At 26.8% G+C, this 17,107-nt stretch overlaps 1 long non-coding RNA gene across 5 annotated transcripts in view; it reads left to right on the top strand.

The window, feature by feature from the left end:
* The first annotated feature begins 6,327 nt into the window (after window positions 1–6,327).
* The window catches only part of LOC146872413 (uncharacterized), a 64,637-nt gene continuing 53,857 nt past the window's right edge, over window positions 6,328–17,107 (top strand). For 2 of the 5 annotated variants that reach the window (XR_014983181.1, XR_014983180.1), the window contains exons 1-4: window positions 6,328–6,434; window positions 7,314–7,402; window positions 9,180–9,581; window positions 9,675–9,830. This is a non-coding gene — a long non-coding RNA (uncharacterized LOC146872413). The remainder of the gene's footprint in view (window positions 6,435–7,313; window positions 7,403–9,179; window positions 9,582–9,674; window positions 9,831–17,107) is intronic. The other 3 variants (XR_014983183.1, XR_014983182.1, XR_014983184.1) reach the window with 3 other exon arrangements.

The following is a 17,107-nucleotide window of genomic DNA, read 5'->3' on the forward strand; positions in this document are numbered from 1 at the left end:
CATTTAAGAATTATACAAATCTGCAATAAAAAATAAGAATTTGTCGAATATTTTCTTAAAAATAATTAATGAATACTTATATATTATATTATTTTTATACAAATTAAAACATAATTTCATTTCCACACTATCAGGTAGAACTCCCAACACTATTTTTTATATGGTTTTTTCTGTTGTATTAGTCTACTCTATCCTGCTTCAATTATCACTACTACTACTGATAAGAATAATTATATAATATAATATAATATAATATAATAAAATATAATATAATAATACTAATACTAATAATACTATTAATAATAATAATAAAAATAAACTTTAATATTATTTATATACATCTAAATATTATTTATTACATTTTATATTATAACAATAAAGGCAATCAGCTTGGACTTATCGTAGTGAAGAAATAATATTGAAAAATATACATAACGACCATAAGATAATAAGACTATGATAGCAGGTGAAAACCTACTTTTCATGATATGTTGTTTTCTTCTCCACTCCATTGTCGTCGCTGCGGCGGCAATTATAAATAACTTTGTATTTTTATACATATAGAGAGATATTTCGACATCTGCTTATTCTAATCAATCTGGTGTAATACACCTAAAGTAGCTGGTAGCTTATTGTAAAAACAACTTAGAGTTGCTAAAAGGTCTTATTAAAAATTACTTAGAGTGCAAAGGGTTAGTCGTATCTATCTTGGGTAGTCATGCGTTGAAATTATCAAGGACACGATTTGTTGAGAGTTCGCACATAAAATCATCACATATAATGACGCTTTCTACTCCTTTTGTTACCATAAATTACAGTCAGCATATGTGTCATGATGTAGATAATATAAGTATTTTTTTCTATTTTTTCTTATTACTATTCTTATTATTATATTATTATATTACATATTATTATTATAGTAATAGTAATAGTAATAGTAATAATATGAAATGAACTCCTATAGAGGGAACCATAACAAAATAGCACTGAGAGAAAAATCTCGTAATGTGGAAACGAACTCGTGTTTTGATCTTTTTTAAAAATAATATATATCTATGTTCACTATAATATATATACTTCATACGCATGTCATCGAACAAAATTATACTGCTGTGTCCTATTCAGCAGAGATCACTGTCAGAAATTCAATCATCATTGAAGGAAATAAATATAAGAGATTGAATAGCAATACCGTACTAAATTTTAAAATGAGGAGAAAAAGAGTAAATTTATTAATTATTTTTGTTTAGATTGATAGAATAAAAAAATAATCGGAATTATTTATAGCCTCGAATCTAACATTTTTTTAATTATCAGTCTAGATGCTTACCAATGTGCTATATATTGCTTATAGAATCTCTATCTTTTTAATCTATAAAATCTATAAGAAATTATAAATTTTTCCAAAATTTAACAATATGTGAAAAACTCCAATACTATTCGAAAGCTTATTAAAATGACGTATTACATTACCGTAGCTTTTCTGTGAAACGCATTTCTTTGCGTTTGAAAATATTTAGAAAATTTGACCATCGGCTATTTACGCACACAGACGAACTATTTCACGGATATAAACATACTATTGGGTTAGCAACTAAGTGATTGCCGGATTTCAAATAAGAAGGAAACGACAAAATTCGCAGTCACTTGGTTGCCAGTCCAATACATTCAATTGTGTATATAATGATCAGAAGAGGGGATACAAGCTTCTCTTCCGCCGCAAATTTCTAGTATTAAACTTTTTCATCGCGAAAAATGTCGAAAACATCATTTATTTCATCATCGAGAACAGGACTAATTTGTGATCAATTTTAATGAAGGATGTCTTATTTTAAATATGAATCTACAATAAATAATTGTCGAATTTTTAGAAAAATGTTTTATTTGTTTATTTACTATTCTTGAAAAAATACTATTTTTTATACGATTTTTTTTGATAAAATAAAGTTTCCTCAAAAATTCAGAAAAATTATGCCCTAGATTAATTCTTTGTCTTTAAAATGCGACCTCGTTCATCGAAATCGGTCAAGAATAACGCCTGTTCTCATTAATTACGTAAATCATTATAAAACCATGTTTAATGAACATTCTTAAACTAAAGAAATGTACATCTATTTTATCAAAAATGCTTTTTTATCAAAAGAGAAATACTTTTATACAAAATATCTATTAACAATTGTAAAAATTTGTCAGTTAGATACAAGTACAAGTTAATTAATAGTAAACGTAGATCATGCTACTGTATTTGGCAAAAGAAAAGAGGCATTGGTACTTATAGCATATGTAAAATCACACTAGACAGATTAACTTACAATTAAAATGTTCACTGTCAATTTAGTTTTTGTCTAGTCAAATGCAATGTGTATATTTATTTGTTAAATAATACTTTTGAAACAAAATAAGGAGTTGAAAATTGTATATTATATGTTTTATATTATTTGTTACATTTATTGTAGATGATGGTCATACCTTAATAAACAATAAACACAGATTTATAAGTGTTTTAAAAGAAATTAAAAAATTTAAATACAAATACCAGTAATTCTGAAGACAATAAATGTATTACATACATTTTACTACAAAAAACAAAATATTACTACTCTTTGTTTTTATATCACTATCATCATATATTATCATAAACAAAGTTGTTAAGTTAAGTAGTTTGGAAAATCTCAATTGCATAAAAATTATAAACAATTGTTTTTTATTGATCATCTACAAAGTAGAGTTTTGTCTGAGCTGGAAAGATTAGGTTTTGAACCTCAAAGTTTACATACCATATGTTCCGTTTTATATGGGTGTTCTAAGATTTTAGATCATTATTATCATTACTATAATTTTTATTTATTATAAATAAAAACATGATAAATTGTAAATACAATACATAAGTTACAAATTTATGTTCGTTATCATGAGAAATCGTGAGCTTTCCCAACAGACGAATGTGTCTTTGAACCAGATATCCTTTGATTCTCATATAAGTATGTAAATGTTTAAAACATATTCCATTTCATAGGGTAATCTAATTAATACATTTATATAAATAATTAATATTGTTTTGAAATATCATCATGAATTTCACTTGAAAATAAATTAGATTTTTTTATTTTGCGACTTATACTATTGCTGTCTGTAAAGTTTCAAATTTTCTATAAGGAAATGTTAAAAGATATGAAATTGCAAGGCTAATACTTTGGCCCTTATATCAGAACCAGAAAAGTCGTTTCATTGGTGAGAAAAGAAAAACAATTTCTTCCATAGCCGCATATTTTCTTATTAACCTATATCCTTCTCTTTTTTAAATACAATCTTTTTTCCATTTTTAATTTAATGCCACGTTCAGAATCATTAATTTTTCCGTATTAATGATGAATATTTTATAAAATTATACATCAATTTCATATATTGGTGCGCTGCGAATTCTTATACAGTTGTATTTTTATATTTTGAAAATTACCTTCTTGAAAATGTTTTGACAATCATAGGATAACTCTTTAATAATTTGTTACGTAAAATGACAAATTAACTTTGTGTTGTTTAACAGAAAAATATATATAAATAAATAATCGTGTAAAAATGCAGAATTTTTGAAGATGTATGTATATAGAGTGATTGATGAGTAAAAACTTCATAATTTGACAATAAAAATATCTCATCTATGAAATCACATAAGAAAACTATAAAATAATAATAATGATTGATATAACACGAAATATAATTATAAAATATTAAAATGTTTTTGATGTGTCAATTGTTAAGACAATATGGACCAATGACAAGGTATCTCACATTTTCTACGTACTAAGCAAGAGTAGTATTATGAGTTAGTAGATTAGTAATAAGAGTTAATAATTAAAAATTCTGCCATATTAATCGTAATATTTTTAATTTATATAGAATATTTCAAATGCGTGATACTGAAAATAAAATAAGATATAGTTTTTCCTTACGAAGTTTCAAATATTGCTCTATTTACAGATCACTTACATTACAAGTAAAAGAAGTGAAATACGCTATGTTTGCAGGCTATGTCGAGTTTCGTTTTATTCACTAAATATCATACTTTAAAAAGATTTTAATACGCACAATTTATATCAAAAACGCATGTAATTTCAAAATATTTTTTGAAAACAAATATTAATATGACGATGTTAGAGATTTAAAAATATTTTATGCGAAAAAAGATGGTTAGTAATAAAATGTCTGGTCTGTAATATGTTAAAATGGTTTATTATTATGACATATTGTGTTTTCAATTTCTGATCAAAAGATTATAGTATAAAGTGTAATTGAAAATTTTAAACATTTTATTGTTAAAAATATTTTTATAATACTATTTAGAATAGAATAAAATAGTTAGCAAGTGAATAATATTAATTCTTTATTCATTCATATAATTAATATTTTATAGTATTAGATACGTTTATATGACATTACGTAAAGCTTATATGAGAATATGTATCTTATTTTCTCCTTTGATTGCCGATAAATAGTGCTTTACCGATTTCTTTCTCCTTTAGGTTCATATTTCACCTTCACCGTAGATTGTAAATAACAATTTTAATTTCCTCACAACTTTAAAAAAAAATGTCCTATGCGATCTTGAGTTGCCATTGTATTATTTCTTGTTGACAAGGCGAAATTTTTTTATACTCGTGTAAACGCGCGTATGCAAGTGGGTGTGTGTGTGTGGGTATATACGACACACGCATGTGTGTATATGACGTATGATTAATGAAGCCATATGTGTAAATTCGTCTGCTAAGTCACATTCTTGTCAATTAAATTTTGCGTTCTTTTCAAAATTATTTATTATAACAATCACTTTTTATTCTTAGCTTCTTTTATTTTATTTCTTTCTTAGACATGCTTATAACGAGTGTTTTATGAGTCAACAGGCATTTTTCTTTGTAAGATTTTTTTCTAAGTATCTAATGTGATTTAAAGGGCAATGAAGGATGATTTCTTCGAAATGGAGACTAATAGTGTAACAATATGAATATTTTATGTAATACATTATAGATTGATGTAAAAATATACAAAAATGAATTATTGTATGTGTATATATATATAAAATATATCTTTCTATTATACATATCTATGTATATGTATATCATATACTGTGTCATACACGTGTATCCCTCAGTTATTTACAGTACTTTCTCCTAAGGGTCATATATATATATATATTACTATTCGAAATATCTGCTTTTGGGACCTCCTTGGATACTCGCTAAGAATGAACATAGATAAAAAACATATTACCACCTTTGTTCGAGTTTTGACATATTTAGTCAAGTACGTAGTCTTCAATAATATGTCGAAATGGGCAGTAAATAAGCTGTGAAAGTAGACTCTTACGTGCGACGAGTCAAGGGTTTGTCTGGCGCTTATCCTTCAAATATCAATACAACTCTCATGAGTCCACACGGTCACCAGGACATAGGATTACACATGAAACTGTTTAAACATTTCGCATAAATTATCTTGACACGCTCATAATTAATAAGGATATTGTTTTCCTTTCCTAACACTTTTTATTTAAACTCCTTTCTTTCCATTTTCCTTTCCTAATTAATTAATGCGTTCGTGGATAGTTCAAGAGAAATCTACAGGCAATCGCATCAAAGCATTTTCACTCAGCAGTAAAATAATCGAGTCTTATCAATATCACTGACTATGCCTCAATCGGGGTTATCCAGCACAATCTAAACAGCAACAACATAAGTACACGTTATTATACAAGAGCAACAATTGTATCTCATTTCAACAAATATACTGTGATAACAACAATTCACACTGTATTTGTTATGTACCTTACAAGCTCCACGGTATCTTACAAAAGAATGCGCGTTCTCCCATTAATTAGCATTAATAAACTCCGATGGTATCCTAGCCTTGTGCTGACTCTTATTCATAGCGATCAGTTAATCTATAACTCTGACGATTAGGAAGGACGGAGAAAGAATCTATTATTAGACAAATCAATTATTATTGCTCGTCTAATCTCTATTAGAGACGCGTATTTAGAAAAGCTCTCGTAGTTGCTTCTCACACGACGCAATATACACATATAGGATGATACATTTCTATGTATATATATATATATATATATATATATATATATATATATATATATACATACATAGAATGATACACACACACTTAAATATATATATAATAAAGAGCATACAAGCGACTGAATAGAACACGCGCGCGTGCCTGTACGTGCGGGCATGTGTGAGATATGTGATGTTGGTACGCATGTGCGGCCAATCAGTTGGGCTCTTTGTTCTTCTCATCATCTGTTATGCTTATTTTAGTTCTGAAGGTCCACGAGAAGTGTCGTCAGTACTGTCATCAGTTACTATCAGTTATAAGGACGAAGAAGATGGTAGAAGAAATTTCATGATTTAACTTTGAACAAAGAGCAGGTGTTTTATTTTTTGTTTCTCTTCATATATAGTAAAAGCAGATAAGTATATATGTATCAAAATACTGGTCCAAGAAAGTAGATTAGTTATTTTTTTGGGTAGGACATTAATTTATTAAAACTTTCTTTTTGCATATTTTTTGCCATTAATTCTCTGCAACGTTATATAACTTTAAAATTATATTTAAAGCTATATTTTGAAAATTTCATTTTATTTCATCAGTAAAAAAGAAATTTTTATTTTATATGTAAAACTTTTCATATGTTTAATAAGTATATATATACTTAGTATATATATAATAATATAATTGTATATATATAATATTAATTGTATATATATGATAGTATAATTATAGAAGTAATATTATAACTTTCACATTACACAATTCTATCTATATATACGAAAAAGAAATCGATTTGTAGAGGATGAAGTTAAAGAAAGTGGATCACAATAAAAAAATTAAATGTCGAACAAATGCATTGTATATAATGAAAGTTTTGTGTAAGTCTTCATTCTTTTAGATTATTCTTTTAGAAAGACACAGTTATTTATTGAAAATTATTAGTTCTTCACGAAAAGTATCACTTTCTTTCAGAAACCGATTAGACATTTCTGATGATACCCAACTTTCTGATGATACCGAATTCTAATATTTTATTTCAATTATATAATATTTTAACTATATTATGCAATTTAACTATACTATACTATTATAACTATATTATTAAAACCTTATAGATAAAAATGAATAGAGATATTTTTTCTTCAGAATATTTACAAGAGATATTCAAATTTATTACATAGATAATTTTACTTATTATTCGATTTATTATTTGCTTGTATATTAGTATAAAGTGTTTAAAAGGTGGTGCTCTATAGATAGGTCTTTGTCATTCTTGTTGCCGGCGTCGCTGAGACTAATTGGGATCCGTATGTGATGACGAAGTTTTATCATTTCGTAATTACAGGTAATTAAGATTTTTTTTCTAAGTTACTTATTCATCCAATATACATAATCGATCACCAAACATGAGATTTCTACGACATAGTGATTGCAAGTCAAGAAAATATTGCGTTTCTGAAATGTTGGTGAAAATAAAATTACCGTTTACATGTTTTCATCACCGTGCTATTGCGTCATATTTTTCTCGAATTTCTGGCCTTTATTTTTGTGGAATGTTTGCTTCTCTTGTTTTAAGATAACTTAGTCCGTATCCTTTTCAAAAAGTCGAATAAAAATAAACAAAACATTCGTTTGCTAGGCACGTGATAGATGCGATGGACAACAGCTATTGGCTGTCAAACTACTATTGATAGTCAATTGTAAAATTTAGAAGTGAAAATGGGTTTTTAATAGCTAGTTTCGATTTCTTGGGTTTACTAGACGGATGACGGATTACTGGCAGATTGTTAAAGAAGTGTCTGAAAGTTATAAATACGGTTTTGTTCTGATTACGCATGTTTATTTCTACTGATGACTCGTTGAACGGAATATAATAATTTATCAATTATTAATCTTGACTGATCGTATTATGTGTTATATTCGATTTTTATTTAAATCGTATATATTTGTGTACATACATATACGTACTTAATATATCGTACATATAATATATATACATGTATATATTCCTGATAGATACTATACATGAAACTAATACTACATATATGCATACATATACATACGTACACATTGTGTATATAACTCGTCATGGATAAATATATGAATGTTCATACATTTGTACAGATACGCACATGTAAATATGTAGAATTCTCGAAATTAAGATATTTCTTTGTCACATCAGCCAACGAGTGACCTGTTTCGTTCGGAATTGTTATTGTCAAGTTCATGATATAATACATAAGACAGCGAATGCTATCTTATTTATAATATAAATTAAGGAAAAATATATGTAAATAGGTTGGAAGAAAAAGGTAGGATTTGACAGACAAGAAAGGACATTTTGTAAAAATTTGTGTTGTTGTCAAAAGAATATTATATTACCTTTTATAAGTTATAATACATACTACGTATATTGGGTACTATATATTATATGTAACATATGTACACATTTTGTATATATACAATAATACATAAGATTCTATAAATCGACGAAGTTGGAAATACAGTGAAGGTCGTATATTATATTTTGCTGTTTTTCTTATGTAGTCGAAGTAAGCTAAGTGTGCTGTTAAAAAAAAAGGTCAAGTGTGTTTTGATGTATGAGGGTACGTTAAATATGAATAAATCTTCTATTACGCCCTAAGAAATGATATCAGTAATTGTTCTCGGAAATTTGTTTTCGTGTACGAACTTACGAGAGATTTGTAGCAGGGATGGGTATAGGTGACCTCTTTTTTCCAGAATGATACGATACCTACTCGCAATAACATTCTCAGCTATTCTTCTGTTGTATAAGTATTTGCGTGTTAATTATTCCAGTGAAAATTTAACTATATTTTATTTTAGAATAATTAATAATTATCATAATTATTAATAATTATGCTATGTATTTTTATTATAAAATAATTAGTATCGTGAACATTATTAATATTTTTTAGATTATATTGTGATTCGTAGGTGATATTATTTTTTAATTCTTTTGGTTACCGTTACAATGTTTTTGTTTATTTCATTGTTACTTTTTGTTAGTAAGAATTTGAGTAATCTTTCATTTTTTGACTTTATACTTTTAACAATTTTTTTGTATTGTACAATGATATTGATATTGTTTTTATTTTCAGATTATGATTGCAGTTGTTCGTGCAGCCATAGATGAATCGATCTTTGTTTCGATAAAATAAAGAAAGAATTGTGAAGTAAATTTGTTGTTAATATTTTTCGGTTAATTTAAATTTTTTTGCGTTTTATAATGTCAAAAAACTTTTAGGTATATCTGTATGAATAATTTGAGTCCAAAGCAGTCATAGATTCAATATTTGTTCATATAAAATTTTCTTTTTTTTTCTTCTACAATCAGTAGATATTACTACAATACTGTAGATATTATATATAAAACAAGCAATAGATATTCGCGAATTAAATTCATTGTTTGCCTTTTAATTATTAAATAATTATTCCGCATTTGAGTCAGTGCATCATGGAAGATGATCAAGGACCTATTACACTTCTGTAGAAAAATATTGGTAAATAAATGTTTAAATTTAATAGCTAATATAATTCTACATTTCTCTTTATTACGATAAATTTAATAAAAATTGTGTTTAATCCTTTTTCAGATTTGCATTGTCATTAAGTCAATGTATTACAAATTCAATGTAATTAATTTTCCATCTACGTCGATTTATTTCATTTTGGACTTATGACGGAACAGCTTACATAAATTTCGAGCTACAACGGGGCGAGTGTTTTGGAGCTATTGTGGATCTTAAGCAGTGAGTGAACAAATTTAAGTCCCTCCAGTATATATTATGTCGAGGATGAAAGATTTGACTTGACATGAGTTACTAGTTGTTATTTTTTCTATTAATTGTTGACAAATAGCCATTAATAATTAACTTTTTGGATTTACTCTTGAATGGTACAGTTTTAATTTTTTTTTTATTGGGCATAGTCTAGTTTCATTAGCTTAGGATAGTATTTTCTTGTTTTATTAATGAGTCATTTAATTATTACGAGTCATGCAACAACTCTTTGCAGTGTGATTTAAGTGTGATTGGTTGTCACAATTGGTGACGAAGGCGCTCACACGTTGGCTTCTGCACCATTTTGACTATTCGTGCTTGAATGTGTGGCAATTAAGTGAATGTTAACGAAATTAATTATTATAAAAACTATAAAATCTGATTAATTTGAATAAATTTGTTTTTGCACATGCATTTAAACGTTATAATATAATCAAACATATCATAACATAAAAAGTAATCCTTTCGAGATCTTCTTTAGATGCAATAATCACGAACAATTCATCAAGTAAAACGAAATAATTCTTGGCCTAGAAGTGCTGGTAACATTTTATTTCAATTTGTGAAGATATGCTTATTTTTAATTTCTATCGTTTAGAAAAAATTAATAATCGTGTAATATCTTTGCAGGATGGTGCATCTAACACAATTTGGCATCTTTTATATTTTCATGTTGTTTCAGTGCATTTCTTATATTTTTCATTAATTTTATAAACTTTTATTTAGTTTTTGATATTGTTTAATTGTTTTTTATTTTCTTGTATTTTTTTTATTGTTTTTTTATATTCTTTGAAAAAGGAGCCCAATGTTGCATCTATGGTTTTCGTGATGTTTATTGCTATTCGATAAGTTATTTTGAATCGTTTTTCGTAATCCACTAATTGTGCAATTTTTAATAATAATTCTATAATATTTATTCTATATTCAGTATAACATTGTTTTTTTTCTTTATTTATCGTTTCGTACAGTATATATCTATTAAAAAGTGCCTTGTATATCAGAAAAATTTTCTATATATTTTCATATATTATTTCATAATATGAAAAGAAATTAACGATTAATTTCAATCGTGCTTTTATTATATTCAGTGACATATTTTGGTTTAAAAATACGATTGAATTGAATTTATTCTTGCCTACAATCAGTTATTTCTGCTGTTTTGTACTTTGTAGAAATGGCATAAACGTTTCATTTATTTTCTCATTTCAGTTATATTTTCCCGTTTTTAATTTTGTACCGACAAAATCTGGGTATATTGATTTTATTAAAAAGCATAGTTCCATGTGTTTCATTTTTAATTATTGTTAAAAACAGTTTAGGCCACGCATATTATTTTTCAACATATAAAATAATTTATTGAAAATTGATTGTGACAATTCCATAATTTTTAGGTGCGCTATTAGAATTTATTTTGTCATTACCTATATATATATCATAAAATGATAGCAATAATTTCACACTGATTCACATCATTTATAAATTATTATGCCAAATCTTTGTAGGTTGGATTATATTGTTTATATGGAGTAAGTCTCTTAAATTACATTAATGATTTATTACTGGTGAGATCCATGTGTATACATTTTTGAATTTATGAATAAACAAATTTATTATAACTTTTATTTTATGTAATCAGTCTGTATTGTCAACTGCATCATTATTTGTTAAATGCAAAAATATAGTAATTTGTAAAAATCTTATGAATGGTATAATCTTTCTGAATATTGGCTATTTTGTAATGACTCTTTCAAGGCAGTCATTTAAATTTTTATTTTTACTTTTTTTTTTATCTTAATTATTATTATATATAATATAATTTTATTTCATCACAATTTACAGGAACTTCAGTCGCGTTACAATATTGTTTATTTTGCTTAAAATCAAAGATGAATAATTAATCTTTATCAAATCTATCTATCGATATATTGCACTAAAGCATTTCAAACATAAATATAGCTGATCAATACAATCTGGGAAGTATATGATTTTGTGTCTGAATTTTAGCACTCTTTTTTCTAAAACTTGCAAAATTCTTTTGCTAATTAATTTTCGCTCCGTGTATACTAGTCCTACCTTCTTTTACATTTCATGGTTTACTCTTCTTCGGATAGATATATTTGATGGCCCTAGAGTTTCTACATCACAGCACTGTGTGAGATGTATTGACAGTTCTATTCTAAAGTTAGAGATCTTTATTTTTCCTTTTTCGTTTTCAGTTTATATATTCGTAGCTGATGTATTTAATAACAATTCGATAGCTAATTTTACATACCGCATCAGGGTTTTTCTGTGTGGTGTAGAATATCCTATCATCTGATTGGACAAATTACATCTCATTTTCTTACATTGTAATTTAAAACTACTCTTAGTTTTTCACGTGTATAATTATTTTTGAATACGGTTACTGTTTGCGCCAAATATTTTGTGGAAGTTATTAAAATATCTCGTCTGTTGTTTAAGAACCATAATCCTTTTCCTATTTTGCATTGTAATCAACTTGTCTCATTTTAATTTTTTTAGTTTAACTTCTACGGATATTCTTTTACGGTTTTTCCTTATAGTTTCTATCAAATGAGCGTTACAAGCAATTAATTTTTTAGCTAAATTGATATTGGTATACCAATTGTCTGCGTAAATTGTGTGGCCTTTATGGGGTATATTGTTACACATGCTCATTACAAGACTTGTTAGTGTTAAAAATGGTGCGTTTGATTTTTTTTCAGAATATATTTGAAATTGGTATGTATATCTTGGATCATAAAATAATTTAAATAGTTTAATATTATTTTTATGGTACCTCTGTTTTAAAAATTATTTAAGAATTATGCATTCTCAAAATGGTATTAATGATTCATTAATACATACATCAACTATTTCATCGAGATCGTAATATTTACAATAATTTTGATTCGATACATCTCCAAGTCTGCTTATATTATATAGCCTTCTGGTTATGTTTAATTTTGTTTGCTATCTGGTTATTATTAATTTTATGCCAAAAATATCAATGTAATTCCAAATCTTTGATTTATTACTTTTTACTTGACTCAAATCTATTGATCTGATGATTGATGACTAGTACCTCATTTATTATCAGTAGACTCTGTATGTTTATGCACAATGTGTATAACAAATATGTATGTAACATATATTTATCCACGAAAACATATGCAAATATGTACAAAAAATATGCAAATATAAACGAAATATTTGGCATGTTAAGTATTAACAATATATTTTGCAATTACTGTGATATATTATGTGTCGAATTATAATATATTATAAGCGTCTTTCCCATATTCGATGGTGTTAATTGGGGACTTTCATCTATAAAAATTAACTTATATGCGAAGAATGATCATTCCACATCAGGATATAATGGGTGCATACTTAAATTTACTCCAACATTCTGGTAGTTCCTTCGGCCCGACAACGAAATTATTATTTAAAATTTTTGAGACTTCTATTAATATAGACAATCCCATATTTTTTGTTATAATTCCCCATGCTTTCTTTTGCTTTTTTCTCCACAATTACCAGGTATGTTGCACAGACCATTAATACAATTTAAATATATTTCTGTTGAATTGGTTAGCGGTAAACTTATGGTTTCTATCTTTTCCATTGTGTTCAGTAAAAAGCTAAAATAAGTTTTCATAAAGATTAAATCTTGTGCGAGTTTTTCTTATTAGATCATATCTGTTGCAATCTTAATTACTGTAACATTTATTATATTAAAATTTACAACTTCTATTAACATAAAGAATAGAATAAATACATATGTATATACAAAAAAGTTTTCCTTACCAAATGATTGCATACTACTTATATTTTTTATTTTATCAAAATAGTCGATATAAAATAGTGCAGTTTCTATCTACGTATCCCATTTAATTAAAATAGGTTCTTATGGCAAAAGAATGTTTTGTAATGTTTTCTTGTATAGTTCAATATGAAGTGATGCTTTCAAAAATACTTTTTCACAGATTTTTACCAAAAGTTTTAAAATTTTTATATATTACGTCACGGATCATGTCTCGAACAAAAAAAAACAAAGTTAAAAATCTTGTTTTTTTCGGCCCGTTTATTACAATCTAGTAACTTTCCTCGTTTTCGGTTAGCGCAAAACTCCACTCGGGATTGAGACTGTTTTTATTCTCTCTGTGATACTTCAAAAATGTAACTATCTTAGAACTCCTGTTTGAAGTTTCGATGTTTCTCAAAATGCTTATTCTTTTATTGATGACGTCACTGATTAAGAATATAGCTCACCTCCAAATTAACTCTTGAATGGAAAACGACAGTTCTCTACTTGTGTTTCTCCCTTGAGGCATTTACTTTCTCCAGTAATCTATCAATACGTTGATATTAAAAAGAAGAGGAAGCAGGTCGAAAGACTGAAACTATGGCTGTCAAATTGTCACAATTGTTTAACAGTAACAATTATTTAATATTTTGAGTGGTCCGGAAAGTTCGTTTCGACTTTTAGCAGTTAATAAATAAAATTAATAATAAATTAGGATAATTAATAAAAGAAAAAGTACGATGTTCACTTCACTGATTGATTAACAGATTTTTAGAGAAGTTCGTATAAAGTTATTATTTGCGCATGATGCTATTTTAACAAAGTTATTTTTATTCACTAGTAGCACGCACAATATTCGTGTCTCTTTTCCTTTGATTCGAGGTTTGGATTCGATTGTAAGATAAAATGATGTCATTTGTAGACTGACTTTATGATCCTATTATTATAAATTGAATTCGGATTTAAACTGTATTAATTGTATTACAAGTACTAAGACTGTGTGTCTTATTACAAGAATTATTTACTTTCCAGAATATTAATCTATTAAAAAGTGGAAAACAGAGTCGCCCTTCCTCATCTATGCTGTGTAAACTATGCACTATACATATGTAACGTGTATCATGTTAGCACAAAATAATTTCAATTTCTTCCCTGTTTTGGCTATGTATGGTGTGTTGCATTCGTTGTAAGTAGAACTTTTTCTTCACTACCAAGTGATAACAAAATTCTTAAGGTTAAATTTACAAAGTGAGATATATTTTCATAATTTATTTCTCCGATTATTTTATGTTAGAACACAATAAGTGGAGTTTTGTCGTTTCTTTCTTACAAAGAAATTTCTACTATTAAATTTGCTATGTATTGCTCTGCTGCATTGGTCGTTTTGTCTACAGAAATTCATATGTTATATTCTCCTATATCTCCCCTAATGATCTGAATACTCGAATTATAGCAATCATCTAAGTAATTTTTGCGTAATATAGATTCGTTCGGAAGTGAATGATCTATATATTTCGCAAGAAAACTTTTCCATGTATGATTATTTAAATATCTTCACGGTACATTATCAGCAACCATTACTTGCATTAAATCTTTGTAAAATTCATTGTTATTTTAATTTGATGGTTGGTGCTCACTTTCTCTTTCACATGGATTACCTCATTCTTCAACATTTCTTTTATATTTAAATGTATTTATATGTTACACTAACTATGTTTTTCTTTCACATTTAACACTTTTACTATAGATTTCATAATAAATACTTTTTTTATTATTTTCATGAATAACTTTCCATTAATGATATTCTATATATATTAGTTTTTATTATATTATATTCTATTTACATTAGTTTTCATTTCAGGCTCAGAAATAGGATATGAATATAGGGTATGAATATATAAGTGGAATCTCATTTGATATAATCTTTATATTGCTTCTTATCATTATCAGTTTATAATCTTTACTATATAATGTAACATAATATAATATATTATATAATACATGCTTTAATATTTATATATAATAATATATATAATATATAACCCCACTTAGCACTTAATGAGCATTATATTAAATTAAATTAAATTATATTATTAAATCAAATTGAACTGATTAATTCAAACATCATATTTTCATTTCCACTATCATGTTAATACTCCGACTAACTTACATCTGCACTACTTCGTTAAAATAAATTATATCACCTCCACATTAAGATTAAGTGTTTTGGCTTTCTCATTCTTTACTGCACCTTGCACATTTTTTTTGTAACTTAGCACACATTTGTCCGCTTTCTTCCATATCTGCTTTTTTTAATATCCCTCTTTTTCTTAATTTTTCCTTTTAACCACTTTATCGTTTCTTACGTCCCTTCAGCACTGAGAACTTCTGCTAACTGTAACTCCATTCTGTTCACCATTTTGCACTCATTCACTCAGTATTCAATAGAATCTTCCTCTTTACTACAGAACTTGCAGCATTTCTCTTCTTCAGCTTCCTACAATTTATTGGCTCCTTCCAACGAAGCACATTTTGCTTTTGCAATTATTGTATAATCCTCATTGTCATCTGTTTATCCTTCATTAATTTCTTTATATCATTGAATGTATTTTAGTTTCTTAATGACATTCTACTATTTCAAGCTTTCGACTTTTCTTAAATATTCAAAAACATTTACTAAGTTTACACAATTTTCAATAGTATTAAATTAATTTCATTTCACCAATCAAATTTGAGATGTCAACTGAATTTGTAATTAAATATCCAAGTGAGTGATTTAAAGTCATGAAAATATATTTCACTGTAGTCTCATATGCGTTATCCCCCCCCTGAAGATGTTATTATGATTGCTATGTAGACTGAATTTATAGATAGATGATACATTAAAATATAACAAATATAATCAAACTTTCATTCTCATGTATAAAAATTTAATCTTTGTAAAAAAAAAAAACCAGTAATCATAAAAACAGTATTGTAATAAAATTCTTTTCTTTTTCAATATCATAGTTTTATAAATCAATGGTTGCTCTACTAAGCAGTTTCCTCACGTATATTTTTCATACTGCAAACAGATTCCCGTTGTACAAAGCAAAGAGTAACAAGTAAAGCCTTGATCAAGTTAGGGAAAGAGGAAAGGATTATAGTACTTAAATTGTAACACCTTAAGTTGTAACCAGAATAAGTGATACGAGTTAGACCATATTTTATAGGTAGGATTATAAAAAATATCCTTCATATATTGTATGAATCTGCCTCTAGTTTTAGTTGGAAACAGTTGTTTTTTAACGGTAAGATTCATGCCCAGCTTCTAACGATTTTAGCCATTTTCAATAAGTTTATTCCATACTTCAGAAATCAAAGAATATTTATCTGTTTGTAGACGTTGGCTTCGAATACTTTTTTCATCGAATAAATTAAAAAAGTTGTATAAAACAATTCC

Source organism: Vespa mandarinia, chromosome 18 (genome assembly GCF_050613455.1).
Source record: "Vespa mandarinia isolate Hongniang chromosome 18, ASM5061345v1, whole genome shotgun sequence".
Taxonomy (NCBI): domain Eukaryota; kingdom Metazoa; phylum Arthropoda; class Insecta; order Hymenoptera; family Vespidae; genus Vespa; species Vespa mandarinia.